At 42.3% G+C, this 15,269-nt stretch overlaps 1 long non-coding RNA gene across 2 annotated transcripts in view; it reads right to left on the reverse strand.

The window, feature by feature from the left end:
• The window catches only part of LOC119031126, a 106,269-nt gene that overhangs the window by 3,515 nt on the left and 87,485 nt on the right, over positions 1–15,269 (reverse strand). For both annotated transcript variants that reach the window (XR_005078529.1, XR_005078528.1), the window contains 2 exons: positions 9,067–9,117; positions 8,081–8,194 (listed from right to left, as the gene is read on the reverse strand). This is a non-coding gene — a long non-coding RNA (uncharacterized LOC119031126). The remainder of the gene's footprint in view (positions 1–8,080; positions 8,195–9,066; positions 9,118–15,269) is intronic.

Consider the following 15,269-nt stretch of genomic DNA (forward strand, 5'->3'; position numbering starts at 1 on the left):
TCCAGCACGCTGCTCATAAAACCTGGAAACACAACATCTCTCCGATCAGATTGGGGCCATGGCAGTATATTTTTTAACATACTTTTATATTAAAATTTTAAAAATCATCATAGATGTAATAAGAATGAGTAATCTTAATAGCTGATTATCATCCATCCGGTAATATTGTGTAAAAGTTTATTATTTTTTTATAGAAACCGAGTCTTGACATCAATATTAAATGTATATTATGCATTCATAATAATGTATCTGGATAATATATTCATTGTATATGTATCAGCTGTATATAAACAGTATATCCTATTATTTTCATGTGATCAAGCGTATCACTGTTGTAAATACCATAATTCAACAACAAAGCACTCACGCAGCAGGTTTGCATTCGAAAAGTAGATTAGGTTTTGTTGAGCATACATTTGCATGTTCATGCTGAGTAATTGTGTGCGATTTGGCAGCTCAAGCACCTCTTGTTTGGAGTAGCTATGATTTTTGGGTGGGCGTTGACTCACAGATTTCATTGTACATTAGTACAGAGCTGATATTTTGTGTGTGTAGTTTAATGTCACGTTCTCCACCAATGATGGGCATTAAAACATGGCATTACAAGCTACAATGGGGGCATAATTAGGATCGCAGGGACCATTGCTGAAAGGCCATTGTCGCCGTGTCTGATACAGTTGTTACAGCAGCTTGCGTCGCTTTCTGAATCCGTCCGGCTTCATGAGCTGTCTGGTCCCACAGCTTTCTGACTTCCAGGGACGAAAAGCTTTGGGTTCAGCTAAAGCAACATGATGTAGAAATTGGCATGCTTGCGTGATTACTGTATTACCCAGTTTGTCGAACTAGCTGACATCGCTAAGGCTAGGTAGCATGATCATCGCTGACGCTAACTTATGCCATCTAATGCTAACTTTTCCAAAGCTAGCCAAGAAAAGGTTTGGCTGACTTTATTATTATTAATTCACAACCATAATATTTTTGAGAAAAAGAGATGCTTTTATTCCTCACTTCTCTACAAGCTCTGTAGATGTCTTTCTTTTTTTTACATATAAAATACTTTGTCTACATAAAAATGTGTCTGTAAGGTAAGTTCAGACTTAATCATTCCAGAAGCCTTTTTATAACGTGATCTAAACCTGGGTGGCCTTGCTCTCTCTCTCTCTCTCTCTCTCTCTCTGTCTCTCTCTCCACACCTCTCGCTGCAGCACTGTGTCGATTCAGCGTCCAATACAAGCAGTTATTGTGTAGATTATTAAAGTGACCTATTTGTTAGCTCTTATTCAACTGATTATACGGTTTCTTTTTTTTTTCCCCCTGCAAAAGACTTTATTTTACCAAATAATGAACCCGGAGGATATAAATTAAATCTTCCATCGGTCAAATCCGAAGCAAGGACGTGGTCTTTCAGCTATAATATTCTGCAGAAAATGTGATTTGAGGAAGCCTGACATGCCACAGAACCCCATCATGCCAGAAGAATATGTAGGTTTTCTTTTTTTTTTTTTTTTGAAAACGATGATGGTTTATGATGGGAAGGCTCTTGATTGAAGTAAATGAGTGATAATGTGGCTTGTAATTGGGGTTAGACAAAGGATTTGACATAAATGGTCTTGTCACAGCCTTAATATCTTCATGTCATGGCTGATTATTAATAGGTGGTGGTAATTTAGGCCAGGCCACATAGCACCAGATTCTCTTTCGCCGCTCTGATACAGATTATGAGATAATATCCCTCTCCTCTCTTGTCTAAATTAGGTTTCATGCCACGCTCCCACGCACATACGGGCACGCTGGGATTACGCGGCGGCGGTGCTTACTTTTTTATTAGTTGTTTTTATTTTTATTTATTTTTTTAGAAGTTATGATGATATGGATATGTGCTGGCGCCAGGAAATGTTTTGCAATGTACAGCGGCCCTGAGGGCTCGGCGCAGCGCAACTTAAGAAAACACATCCAATTACACAAAACAAAAGCTAATGAAGAAAACACCATCAGCAATTTAAAAAAATAAAAAATAAAACAAATCGCAACAACAAAAAACAAACTGCAAAGTCAGAAAACACAAACAAATACAGACGTTTCCGGGGGGATCCTAAAAGATTGCAGGCGTCTTCATCATTTTTTGCAGCCACTTCTGATCTCTTTCTGTACTTAGTAATGGTTGCCGTGTTTGGTTGCGTTTTCTATTCTGTGTAAATTCTTGTATTAGAGTTTGTTTTCTTTATTCGGTTGCACTTCCCATTTTTGTGGCACAATTCGCTATTTTTGTGCGTGTTGTCTGTTCTGTGCTGTGCTGTGTGTTCGGTGACTGCAGCTCGTTCCTGCACATGGTTGTTTTCTATATTTTGTCAGATTTTTGAAATAGTTTTGTGTTTTCCTGTAAAGTGTTACGCTTGTTCTGTATTGTGTTATATTTGCTGTATAGCGATTTACGTACAGTTTTGTGTTTTTTGGGCTGCATGTTTCTTTATTCGGATGGGTTTTTTTATGATTTAATTTTCTGTAACTTTCTGTATTTAGTTGTGATTTTGTTTGTTTCTTTCATGATGCTGCCCTAGTCTTGTTGCATCTTCCTTTTTTCTGAAGTTGCCTTGTGTTTAGTTTTTAAGGGACATATGGACATGCGTGTTATTTTAAGCCTGTTGAGAGTCAGTATCTCTCACCTCGAGCCATGTGAAGAAGATAGCGAGAAAGTGTGCGCGAGTGTGTTTGTGTGTTTTAGCCGTGCGTCGTCAGCACAAGTCTTCCCAACCTGCCATCGGGGGAGCTGATGCTATGCTTTTTTTTCTTCAACATTACCTCGACGCGGTCCCTCATGAATGTGGAAATTTATGTATTTTCTAACTTTTCTTTTTTTCTTTTTTTTTTTAAGAAAAGTTCTCCCGCAGTCAAGAATGTCGCACACTGCACGGGCTGCTCAAAGTCACACAAACTATTCGAAAATAAAGGGCAGTGAAATATTTATGCATTTAAGCTCATTTAAACCCAACCCTTTGATTGTGCTGTCTCGCATTTTTTCTTTTTCATCTTTTTTTTATACACCCCTTTCGCTCACACACACACACACACACACACACACACACACACACACACGGTAAAACTGTACTTCTGCTCATCTTCTCGACACCTATTTTTATTTCCCCCTGTAAAAAAAAAAACAAAAAAAAAAAAACGACCTTCCGCCATCAGCATCACCTTCCTGCGAGTCTTCATTTGTTGACGGATGAGACGAAAATAACAGGCAATTATCAGAGACGCGCCACGTGACGGGGGATACGTGTCTGATCCTTTTCCTCGGCTTATCAAAGCGCAGCTGTAGTAACACCTCCTGATTTAGTGTTATTGATGGAGACATTACTGAGAGCATGACATTTATATTCTGATACAATCTTCCAACGCGCGTCTCGTCCGTGGCAGGAATCATGTCTGCTCAGTGTCTCCCCCCCCCCCATTCATCCCATCCCTCCCCTCCCCTTAACAACCCTGTCAAAGTATTTTAGCAACATGTCAATCCTCATTCCAAACAGCCGGCCATATTTTTTTCTTTTCTGTAGGCTCGTACCTGTGAGCTGAGCTGATTGTAAGGTTTTTCCAAACGCCTTTCTACCTGGCGGCGTGCTTAATATTCGGAAAAAGATGTTTTCACGTTAAAACATGCTTCACCCCATCTCGTAGAAAAGGGGGTGAAGTCGCTCTTAAGTGCACGGCTGTATGTTAAGTTTGAAGGCTCCCCTGCATCCCAGAAGAGCCGTGCAACAGAATGCCAAGCAGAAAAAAAAAAAAAAAAACATGTAGAAGGTAGACCAGAGTTTCCTCTCTGCTTGCAGATGCCTGTGCAGGACGGTGCTGAATGGATGCAGGAGCAGTCACTCCCCAACGCTGCGATCACTCTTCCTTCCACCTCTGCCCCGCAGCAGTCTTGCATTAAATTCAGCCTCCACCTATTTCCTGAATCTATTATCAGTTTTGCCCTATTCATCTTCCACATGCCGGGGCTTCAGTACGACGCAGTTCCTGATTCTAACTCCAGTGGGTGCTCGGAAACCTTTAGATCTCTCAGCTTAAAGGTAAGGCCCCGTCTGCCCGTGCCGACGCCAAAAGTCCGTAATCATTTCAGGCACGTCATGTGAGCTGGTGCACGTGTGTGTGTGTGTGTTTATAATCAGGACTTTGGTTACTTTTGTAAGTGTGTGTGTGCGCCTTAAATTCGGCTCTGTTTAACGGTTTTTCTAAGCCATCTGGGGCCCCCATCACACCACAGCACACGTTGCCGGTAAATAAAGAAGATCGGCTCTGAAGTGCACGTGTAACTGCAGTAGGTCACTTTTTCAGATTGTACCATTTGTCTTTTCAGTGTGAAAGCCGGCAGCAGAATACATCACACCTTGTACGCTGCCGCCACCGCTCGGGCCGAGTCCAATGAACAGTGATGTGAGTTCATACACAGCTTTTTTGCCATTGTTAACTCAAAAGTTAGCAACTTGTAATTGTATTCTCTCTTTAATTACTAGTGTTCACTGTTGGGGGGGGTAGTTACATGTTATTAAACTGTTGTTGTTTTTTGCGTAGTCAGGGTGAGGGTGAGGGTAAGTGACACTACAGATAACTTCAGGCCATATAGGAAAGGAAAAGTGTATCACACAGGTATATCTATTAAAAACAAAAATGTGTTCAGAGAATTTGTTGCAATGGAAGTTACATTATTATGAGTATATTCCTGCCAGTGCAAGACCCCCACCTGGGTTGTCCAATGAAAGGACGCTGATTACAAAATGAAAGCTGGCACTTCTCGCACTTCCCCATGAATGGTGGAATATTATCTTATTTCTGTATTTTTTGGTTTATGACTGAGATGAATAACTGCGTGATTTTTTGTATTATATAATAATGTATTATTATATTATCCTTTTTTATTATACGGTATCCTTTTGTATCACACTCACATTGTCAATTTGATCCTGGTTGGCTTGGTTGCATTGTGGGTAATGCAGGCGCCAGGTTCTGAAAATGGAAGAATATGTTGGAATAATAATAATAAAAAAAAAAAAAAAGGCAACACGTCTGGTTCTGCTGTATTGATTTTGATCACAAACTGTCAGTCAATACTGCCAGTTGCCTTTTTTTTTTTTTTTTTTTTTACAGCACACGGTCCCTCCATTACCCACAATGCAACTTAGCCGCTGCTAAATGTCACCGGAGACAATTAAAGACATTACGTACAGCTTCCTCTAGAGCCAATAAAGGCTTTATACTCCTTTTTCACATATGCAGTTGTATTCCCCAAGACCTGTAAACACACTTTAATCTGGAATTACCCTTTGTTCCCCCTTGAAGTTTGTGTACATTAATTGCATTTGTTCACACAGCAAGGTGAAAGGAAAAAAACAACAAACAAACAAAAAAAAAACGCATGAAAACAGAAATCACTGTATCGTCTGGAAAATACAAAGTTGTACAAATGACGGTAAACATGATGGCGCTTGCCTCATCACACAGGCCCCTCTTTAGTATTCCCCTCCTCAAGCCTGTGTTTTTGATAAGGTACATTGCCATTCAGGGGGTCCCGTCTCAGGGGCTTGTTTCAACACGCAGCTTTAATGGGTTGAGGGGAACAAAAAAAAAACAAAAAACACAACGTAATGATATTTAGAATATGAATTTAAGATGGAACAGGCCAATTAAAGATGTGGTGTGACTCGGCAGGCATGCATAAGTGGCCCTGACTGAACAGTACAAAAAAATCTCTTGTTCTCTCTTTTTTTTTTTTCCTTCTTTTTTTCACTTTTACACTTAAAGCCTAAGTCAGCTGTGTGGCTGCAGTGGGGTATCATAGCAGCAGATTTGGAGGTAGAGCTCTGCTGTATTCATCAGCTTTTTTTTTCTTTCAGCATGTACAAGACTAAGAGCTAACCTGCTTTCCAGCTCCTTGAATCCCTTATTTTAGATAAAAACTGATCCAAAGTGTTTTTCACAGATGCACTTTGTGTGTTTATAGTAAAGCCTAATACACACTAATTCAATTCAAGTTTTGACATGACACTCATATAGTATGTTGGAGCAAAAGTCATGATATACGTCATGATCTCCAACTGTAGCTGAGGGGTAAAGCCGGCATCTTGTTATCGGAAGGTTGCTGGTTTGATTCCCCTGGTCTGCATGTCGAACTGTCCTTGGTGTCAGTCGGCACCTTGCATGGCAGCCACCGCTCATCAGTGTCTGAATGTATGTTTGAATAACTGAAATATACTTTGGACAAAAGTGTCTGGTAAATGCCATGAATGTAAATGTGACTGTAATGAATGATGCATGAATATTCAAATAACTATGAGGTGTGGAAATAGAGTCGTGTCCTGTGTGTGTGTGGGCAATCCTCGCTGACAATCAGCTGATTTGAGGCAGTAATCAGCTAAATTGTATCCACACATTTCTGATCGCTGAGTGCCAGTACATTTCAGTTTTTATATATATATATATATATATATATATATATATATATATTTTTTTTTTTTTTTTGGAGGGCTACCTCATAAGAACGAGTCGTTTGTTTGAAGAGAAATCAGAAGACTCTGACATTCCAAAGGACAAGGCATGTACGCAGCTCTCAACAGGAGAAAAAGGGCTCGCATCCTGCTACGAGCAATTTGTTTGGAAACGTTTGCGGTATTGATGAAATGTGTCTCGCTTTTCAACTTCCTTTATTAAACCGAGAACGCGATCTTAACTGAATCCTGTGAATAGCCATAAATTAAGTCTTATCATGCTGTCGTTGCTATGAGCGGGTGCTGGGCGTATTTCAAGATGCGCTGGACTCGTCAGGTGTTATAACATTTCCTGATATTGTTAAGAGCTTCGTCATATGAGCTTCATCTGTTTCCCTCCACATATTCAGTGTTGAAAATTGGCTCCATAAACATGAACTCTAGGAAACTGGTTATTTTACTGGCATGTTTTGCAAGATTTCAAGATTCAATTTATTTATCATTATACAACAAGGAAAAAAAAAAAACTAAAACTGCTGTTGGCTGATCAGACTAATAGACTATGCAATGAATGTATAAGTAATCAAGTCTTAAAAATGGAACAGCAGTGGAGTGTTTAGGATGACTTCAGGAGTCTCACAGTCGGAGGAAAGACGCTGCCTTGTGGTCTAGCGGCATGGCAGCGTCAATGGGCTGTGGGCGGGGAGGCCGCTGTCTTTCAAGCTATGAAATCACCCTAATCACCCGCAATTCTTTCAGTCTCTGACAGTTTTTGGAGTTGGCTGAAAGAAACAGTAGCTCCTCTGAGCCCGGTCTCATCTTATATCCATTTGTATGGAGAGGGCACAGTAACATCCTATACTTTTACATCAGAATACGCACAAATATGTGTATGTTCCCCTCTTTGTATCTGTGGCACGAAAATAGTCCATGCCGCCCTGCACGTCATTATCCGTCCTCTCGAGCGTATTCTTTTCTTTCTCTTTTTCTTCCTCGTTCTCTCACTACAAATCAGCGCAAAAACAACGCGGACTGCTTGTTCCCCTTCATTCTGTTCGGCGACCACAAGACTCCCCATTAACAAGGCAGAAAGTTGTGAGACAACTTTAAAAAGTGGTGCAGGCGAACCAAAGCGTTTCGTATCCTTTGGGCTTTGTGCAGGCGACTGACCATCGTTTTCGGTCATTATGTCTCTCGGAAATGATCTCATTGTGCTGACTGGGAACACATGGGCAACATGGCTCTCATGTTTCTTGCCCCCGTTAGGCTTTGCGCCACATTGGTGTTTGACATGATGGCCAGACGTTGTGATGAGCCCAAATGATGCGTTCACCGGTCTGTTTCTTTTCCCACATTACCGCTGCATGCAACTGCGAGTACAAACTACATAACACAGTGGCTGTTTACTCCTGTACGCTGCAGAGCTGAGAGACCGTGCCTGTCATTGCATCAGTTTCCAGCAAGAGAGTGTGTGTCGGCTGGCGTGTGTCAGGGTGGGACTCACCACTCGCGTTCCCCCCCGCCGGCTGCTCTGACCAGAAAAGCTTTCGAGCTTATTAGTGTCAAACAAGGGAAGCAGAGAAGATGCGGAAAGGGCTTACCAAAGTGAGACCAGGTGAGAGATAGAGGTGTAGGTGGATGTCATTTTCACTCTCAGCTGTTACATATTCAGCAGGGGGAGCAGGGCACGGCAGGGCAGGAGTGGCGCGCTCGACCTGGTGTGTATAATGAAATCACATGGAAGTATCGGTGACAAGAGGTAATGTATAAAGACTGGCTTTGAGAAGGAGGATGAACTGCTGCAGGTTGGTCACATTTGTTTCTTGTTATCATAATTAACGCACTTTTGATTCATATATATGTATATATATGTATAAGAGCAAATTCTGGAGGAATGGGGAGTGGAGATCTGGGGTTGAGGAAAGAAATCGAGCGCATAGTGAAAGCACAGGGATAAACAGGAATGGAATGGATGGAGGGATAGAGATGAAAGGTGAAGAAAGAGAGGCAGGGGCCCTCGCGCTATTGGATTCCTTCCTTCTCCTGCCCCTACTGCTCAACCTCAGGCCCATTAAATTTACTATAACCTTTGCTACATCTGTAATGTGGCATCTCGGCTCCCCTTCCACCCTCCCCTGGGACACCAGGATAATCTCTGCTAAGCCTTCATGAGAGAGGGATTTTATCCCTCCACTGACAGATAGAGAGAGACAGAAAGAGGGAGAGGGGAAAGGAGCTGGCTACTGGAGGATAACGACATAGATAATGAGTTAGCTGTCAAAAGACTTTTTTTCTTCTTCTTCTTCTGCCTCCTCTTGTCCCTGTTCCTTAACTTGCCCAGCTGCTTAATCATTTGCAAGTTGATTTTGCACTAGCTTAATATTATATGAAGTGGACTGTACAGTATGGAGAATGTAAAGCAACAATGTGTGTGTGTGTGTGTGTGTGTGTGTGTGTGTGTGTGTGTGTGTGTGTGTGTGTGTGGCTGGTATCTGTGAGTCAGCACAGTCAATTGGAAACCAAATAAAAATGTGGATCAGCGGATTTAAATCTAATTGTATTGACTGACTTGAGAAAAGATACTCACTCTCTTGCTGAGAACTCGACGAGGAGTTTGGCGCCACCCTCGTGTCTGTGTCTGAAATGTGAAAGTTCGAAACAGGGGTAAACAGGTAAGTAAACTTGAAAAAGTCAATGAGCATGTTGTTAAGTGCTCAGTCAGCTGCTGGGACAGTGTCCGGCAGCATCTCTATATTTAGCGTACACACATGACAGAGGTATTGATCTTCTCCTGCAACTCTCTGTATGAAAGGGAATAAAGTTGCATCTCCCGAAATGATTCCTTTAGCACCACTTGAATTTGGCTGTTCTGGGTGTTAGGAAGTCACAAATGAAGACAATCCCCCCCAAAAAAAAATTTAAACAGGGACAATAGTTCATTTGGGGCTGGTTTTAAGAAATATATCTAACTTTTGTAGGGCAAACTTTTTTTTTTTTGACAAAAACAAACCCTAGTGTCTAGTTAGGGGTATATAGATATATATATATATATGATTGTCTTTATTCATGCATGGACAGTTCACAGGCAAGCAGGGTCTGAATAGGAAGACTGTTAGGTACGGAGATAACAGTTATGAGAATGATTTGTACCAGTGCAACATGAACTTTTTGACCTTAGCGGTAATGAGCATCAAGCTGCAGACTACGGGGCAGCACAGAGGATACTTTTAAAAGTGCCAGGGTAAGAGGTGTACGTACTCGATGCTTCAGTGGCAGTATGTGCTTTGGTGTATGTAGTGCTGCTTGCATGTATGTAGAGGAATATGGACAAGGAGGCTTTCATGCCGATACTTGTTGAACTATGACTGAATAGGTCTGAGGGCGGTGATTCCGAAACATTGTGACTGTCGCAGCGTACCAGCGAGAGGTGTACTGGCCCCTTCGTCTTAAGCTTGCAGTTCGATCAACAGAACTACTTGGCAGCAGACTTTGTCAGTCTTTGTACTACTTTGCCTAACTTCCCTCCTTTGCGGCTGTTATAGAAACTACAGCCACTAGAGGACACCACCTGATCTGTATCTATTACCTGTGAGAGATTAACGCTGTGAAACCACCATTGTTCTGCAGATCTGTCCCAGGGCTTTCACTGCATTATGATGCTGTCAGTGGAAACAGATCTTGATTTTCACTCGTGTTGCCAGGACTAGAGATTCGTCACCAACCATCTTGTCACCTTGCATCATTTTCAGTATTCTTCCTGGTCGCCCTGCACCGCTGTGCTCATTCATGTGCAGTATCTGGCTTTTTTTTTTTTTAAGCATGCTGGCACATGTACATCTGTCAGGTACTTCTGGTGCTGCTTTCTGTCCCTCCAGATATCAGTTACAGTGTCAGTGCATTAAGTTTTTTTGAAAAAGCGCGTTCACGCCGACCTTGGGAATTTTTCAATGCCAAGTGATGTGTGACTTTGAACGTTTCCTAGTCAATTCGCAACAAAAACCTACTTAACAAAATAGAGAAAAAAAACAAAACAAGAAAATTTAGTGCATTTTGCGAGCCGTCATTGTGCACATTTCTTTGAGGAGGAGACCGCGGCCGGGTCAGTGTCGGGTCGACGCGGCAGCTGTTTGACGTCGACAGGCTCGACGAAGACACAACTCTTACTAGCGGCGAGCCGTGTCATGGCTAAGACCCTGCAGAGACCTTCTGCGCCGGTGGGACAGGCATGCTGGGATGAGAGCCCTGCCGCTGCGGCCAAACACAGAGTGACAGGAGGAAGTGGGAGATTATACCAGTGGCAGTGGGAGCCAGTATGACAGGTGGTAGTGTATGGAACCCAATTATGAGAGAGTGTGCAGGGAGCGATAGGCGGCTGGGAACACACACATTCTGCACATCTCCTATCGCCGGCTTTATGGGGATTGTTGTCAGATAAAGATCAGTATTTCAGAATTGTGCAGTGAAGTACATTGCTCAACAGGGAACATCGCTGGGGAAGATGTGGACCCTAACAAAGGATCAGTCGCCTCTTACAGGGTCTCAGTGGATAGGAAGTATGTTCTTACTGTGCTTGCATACTTTTTTTATGTGACTGCAGCCCACATCCCTTTATATGACTTACTGGGTGACCCGAGACTCTCAGTTCATATTTCAGACCCAAGAGCATATAAACATAGAGTGCATTCTTGCATTAGTATAATGAAAAAAAGGTCTTACGGGGAGGGAGGCCAGCCAACGCAGGAGACAAAAAAAAAAAAAAAAACTCTACTAGTGTGCTCCCTTTTACATGAGCTTCAGAAATCTGTTTCTGTGTGGCCTCCTGGAGATAGAATTTTAAGCACGCCACATAATAGGAGTTAAACAGGCATGTGGGCTAACTGCACAGTTTAGGCTAAGGAAAAATGAAGGAAATGAGCTAGCAAAGGTTCATGATTTTGCAAATATTGTGAGGTATTAAAAAATTCATAAATTACAAGACAACATTTATTGAGAGACTCAAGTGCAGTTTAATGAAGCACAAATGGGCTGGACCCACGTTATTTCTCTCTGTTCCTTGTGGAGAGGGAGGTCTTTATTCTCATATATGAACAGCTTACAAGTCTTGTCAGGCTTTTGGAGCCAGTTGGCATGGCAATCTGTAATGACTTGTAGATGGTGTCAAACATGGACTTTTTTTCAAAGTGTCAAGTGGCAAAAAAGCAGCCAAATCTGCTGTGTAGTGTGCAATTATTTTTATTTTTTCTAATATTGTCAGTGTTAAACTCAAGCCATGTAAAGGCCGGCAGGTTAAAACAAAAAGCGAGCTTTAACGAGCTGATGTCCAAATACAAAAAAACATGAAATGCAAAAATACAAAGTCCAAGCAGCAAAAACAGAAGGAGCAGGCAGTGGTGGAACAAGGAAACACAAAAACCAGATGAAATAAAAACCAAAGAAGCGCGTGGAACACAAAGAACATGAGGAACACAGAGGACAAAAGGCTGGAGTGAAACTGACAAAGAGTGAGGAGAAGACAAGGACTTCAATGCACGAGGAGTGGTAACTCATTGAACATTGTTGAGCAGGGAAAACAGACGATACGTAGGAGGAAATCACATGGACCGGACACATGGGAGGATAATCAGGAGCAGGTGAAACTGACCAGGACAGTCACCAGGGAGGGAAGCAGGACAAAGGGTAGGAAGAAATGCCGAAAACAGAAATAGTGAACAATAACTAACACGAAAATACAAAACATGACAAATGTGTTTTTTATCTATTATCCCGTCAATACTGATACATCTGATGATAACATAATTTTTCACTAAACGAAGAAGATTTTCTATTTCTTCTTTTTTTTTTTTTTTATTTTAACCCATGTTACACAGCTGTCAGCAAACTTGAGAGGTGTATCTTTGTTGTGTTTTGTTGGGGGTGGGGGGGGCAGATTGTTCTGAGCCTGAGCAAGTAGTAGGCTTTAATTGTTTTGACCTCCGCGTGATGATATGACACTGAGATCACTCCGGGTCGCCGTTACGCTTGCAAGATGCGTCGTAAAGACGCGAGCCTGCACGGGGCCGGACAGCAGACAGCTGCGTAGATTAAAAACGAGAGCGCATCCGTCGCATGGGACTTGCGGGTTGGGTGAGAAAGAAAAAAAAAAAAAAAACGCGTCTGATATGCCTTGCGGCCCAGACACGGGGTAAGAATTCAGCCTTACAGGAGATGAAAACGCGACTTTATTAGAATTCACAACAACCAGTGTGTGTAAGATAGAATTTCTCCGACCTCATTTAGGAGCAGGGTTTTCCATTAGTCAAGTGTTGTTGCTGCTTGCTTAACCAAGGGGAAAATGGGTTTTTAAAACTGCCACTCCTGAATATGTTCTCCGTGTGTGTGTGTGTGTGTGTGTGAAAGACCGTGTTCATATTTTTGTGTGTGTGTGCACGTACATCTCCGAGGTGACTGCAGTATGAGCCCCGTGAGTACAGGTGCTGCTGTACGGGAGCACACGGAGCAATGGGGCACTGTCTATTGGATTTAATGCTGACAGTGGGGTTCAGCCTAAGGATTTGACAGTCATCGCATTCTAAGTTAAAGCTATAGAGCCGGCGCTGGGCAAGAAAGAATGAATTTTAAATGAATCACTCTCCGGCTAGAAAGGTACTGTGGTGATATATACTGTTTTGTGGAAGGTCTGAGTCAACAGCATCACAGCCTGGGCCACGTCTGAGCGTAGAGGCATATGAAATCGCCGAGATCATACCCAGAGCCTGGAGGGAAAACAATCAAGTCCGAGTCTGAGCACTTTATGCTTTTTTTCCCCTAAAAGGATTGTGCGTCAACACGGTGCGTCACAAACCTGCCAGTTCCATCCTAATTCCTCAGCAAAGGCGTTCCTGTCAGTCGCAGCGGGTCGTTAGCAAGCTATGAGACACGGACATGGGTGGGGACGTGGAGGCGAGGAGAAAAACTGGCACGATCGTTTAGAAGCAGGCACCGATAAAACTTCTCTTAACTAAGTCAGCAACCTTTCAAGGGAAGATCCATCCCCACTATCTGGCTTATTAATACCTGGCGGCCAATAGGGAACCACTCTACAAGTCAACAAGCAAAACAAACTTCATGATATGAAGCGTACTGCGTACACTCATACAAGCTTACAGAAGTTGTAGATGAATATGCACAATAATTCAGGACTAGCCCGGAGCAAAGTGGAACAAAGGATGAGACGAGCAAACGGCTGTCGAGGGGTGGGGGGGACCAACCCACTAACACAAACTCAAGCACCCCTCAAGATGAGTATCATTCTGAGTCTCAGTCTCACTGGAACAATTAGAGTGTAAAAGGAAGGCTGAGCTCCTGTCAGCACATCTTCACTGAGGATTAATTAATTCTTACCAAAAGTCTGTGAGGATTGCGGCAAGGAAAATGAGCAAAGGGGGGGGGGGTGCAAATGAGAGGGAAAACATTTTTGTCACAACTTTAGCAACAACTTCAATCATCTCCGAACACGCTGTGTGTCACTCAAAATGTGGCACTTTGGCTGAATCGATGACAATGTCTTCTGACCACAGGCGGCTGTTTTTAATCACATTACAATTGCATACATTGGCGGGTACACTTTATAATCGCCACCGATAGACGTTAACGGTTATTCAACCTTAGACAAACAACACAATGCTATGTAAAGAAGTTACTAAGAAATCGTTATTGGAAGGTTGAAATTGATGTTTATGAAATTCATCTAAAAACTCCGGGTCCATATTATCATTTCTGGTAACTAATAAAATAGGTTTGCATACTATGTACACATGCCCCGAGTTTCCTCTGACTGGTCGGCTCACACACGCCTGAGCCAGCCCCACTAACAACAACAGAGCAGTTGTGCTTAACTAGTTAAGCAAGCAGCTTGGAATAACTCCTGCATATGTGTGACATGGTGATGCAGTGTGATGTCACAAAGTCACGGAATTAAAGGCGGGACAACTCACAAGGCATTTCAGTTGGAAGTGTTTCGCTGGGAGAGAGGAGCTTCTGTTGTTGCAGTTGTTTTTTTATTTTTAAGTTTCAAGATCTCTAACAAGTACATACATACAGAGGGAAAGGGAGAAAAAAATGCAAAATAGGTCTCCTTTAATAATTGGCTTATAAAGCATTTAACTTGATTGTCCACAGTGAAATAACTATCAACTAAAGTTTAATCAACTATAGATGCCATTGGTAATGATAGTTATCATAAATTGTAACAAGGCTGGTGTCTCGTGTGTTGCATTATCAGGTCTTCAACCTCAAATTAGGTGTTTTGGATTTGTACTGATTACATAAACGACATGAAAAATCTACACTGGTGGAGGGTTTCGGTCACATTGCCATTCAGGTCAGCAGTCAAGATTGGTCATCCTCATAGCACACCGCCTCTCCTTCTACACCATCGCTTTACTATGCAAGCAAAGGATGAATGTGCAAAACCCCACTTACCTACTTTCCTCCAGCAGCAAATGCTTCATTTATTTATTTATTTATTTAGCTCAGACACAGAGGAAGAGTGTGAAGAGAGGCCAACACCGCTTCAGACGGATGGAGATTTGCAGTTGAGAGGTGGTTTTACACCCGGGAGATTCATCATGTGCTAGTAAAAAAAATCTGAATCATTTACAGACAGAGAGAGGGAGAAAAAAAACAAGGATCAAAGGCCTTTTTATGTTGGACACCTCCACATACACTTGTATTTCTGCAGCTTTCTCCTGTTTTTTACCTGCATATTACGTGGAGGAGGAAGTGTTACCTCTCCTGAGACAGATGTGGGTC

Source organism: Acanthopagrus latus, chromosome 13, assembly GCF_904848185.1.
Source record: "Acanthopagrus latus isolate v.2019 chromosome 13, fAcaLat1.1, whole genome shotgun sequence".
NCBI lineage: Eukaryota > Metazoa > Chordata > Actinopteri > Spariformes > Sparidae > Acanthopagrus > Acanthopagrus latus.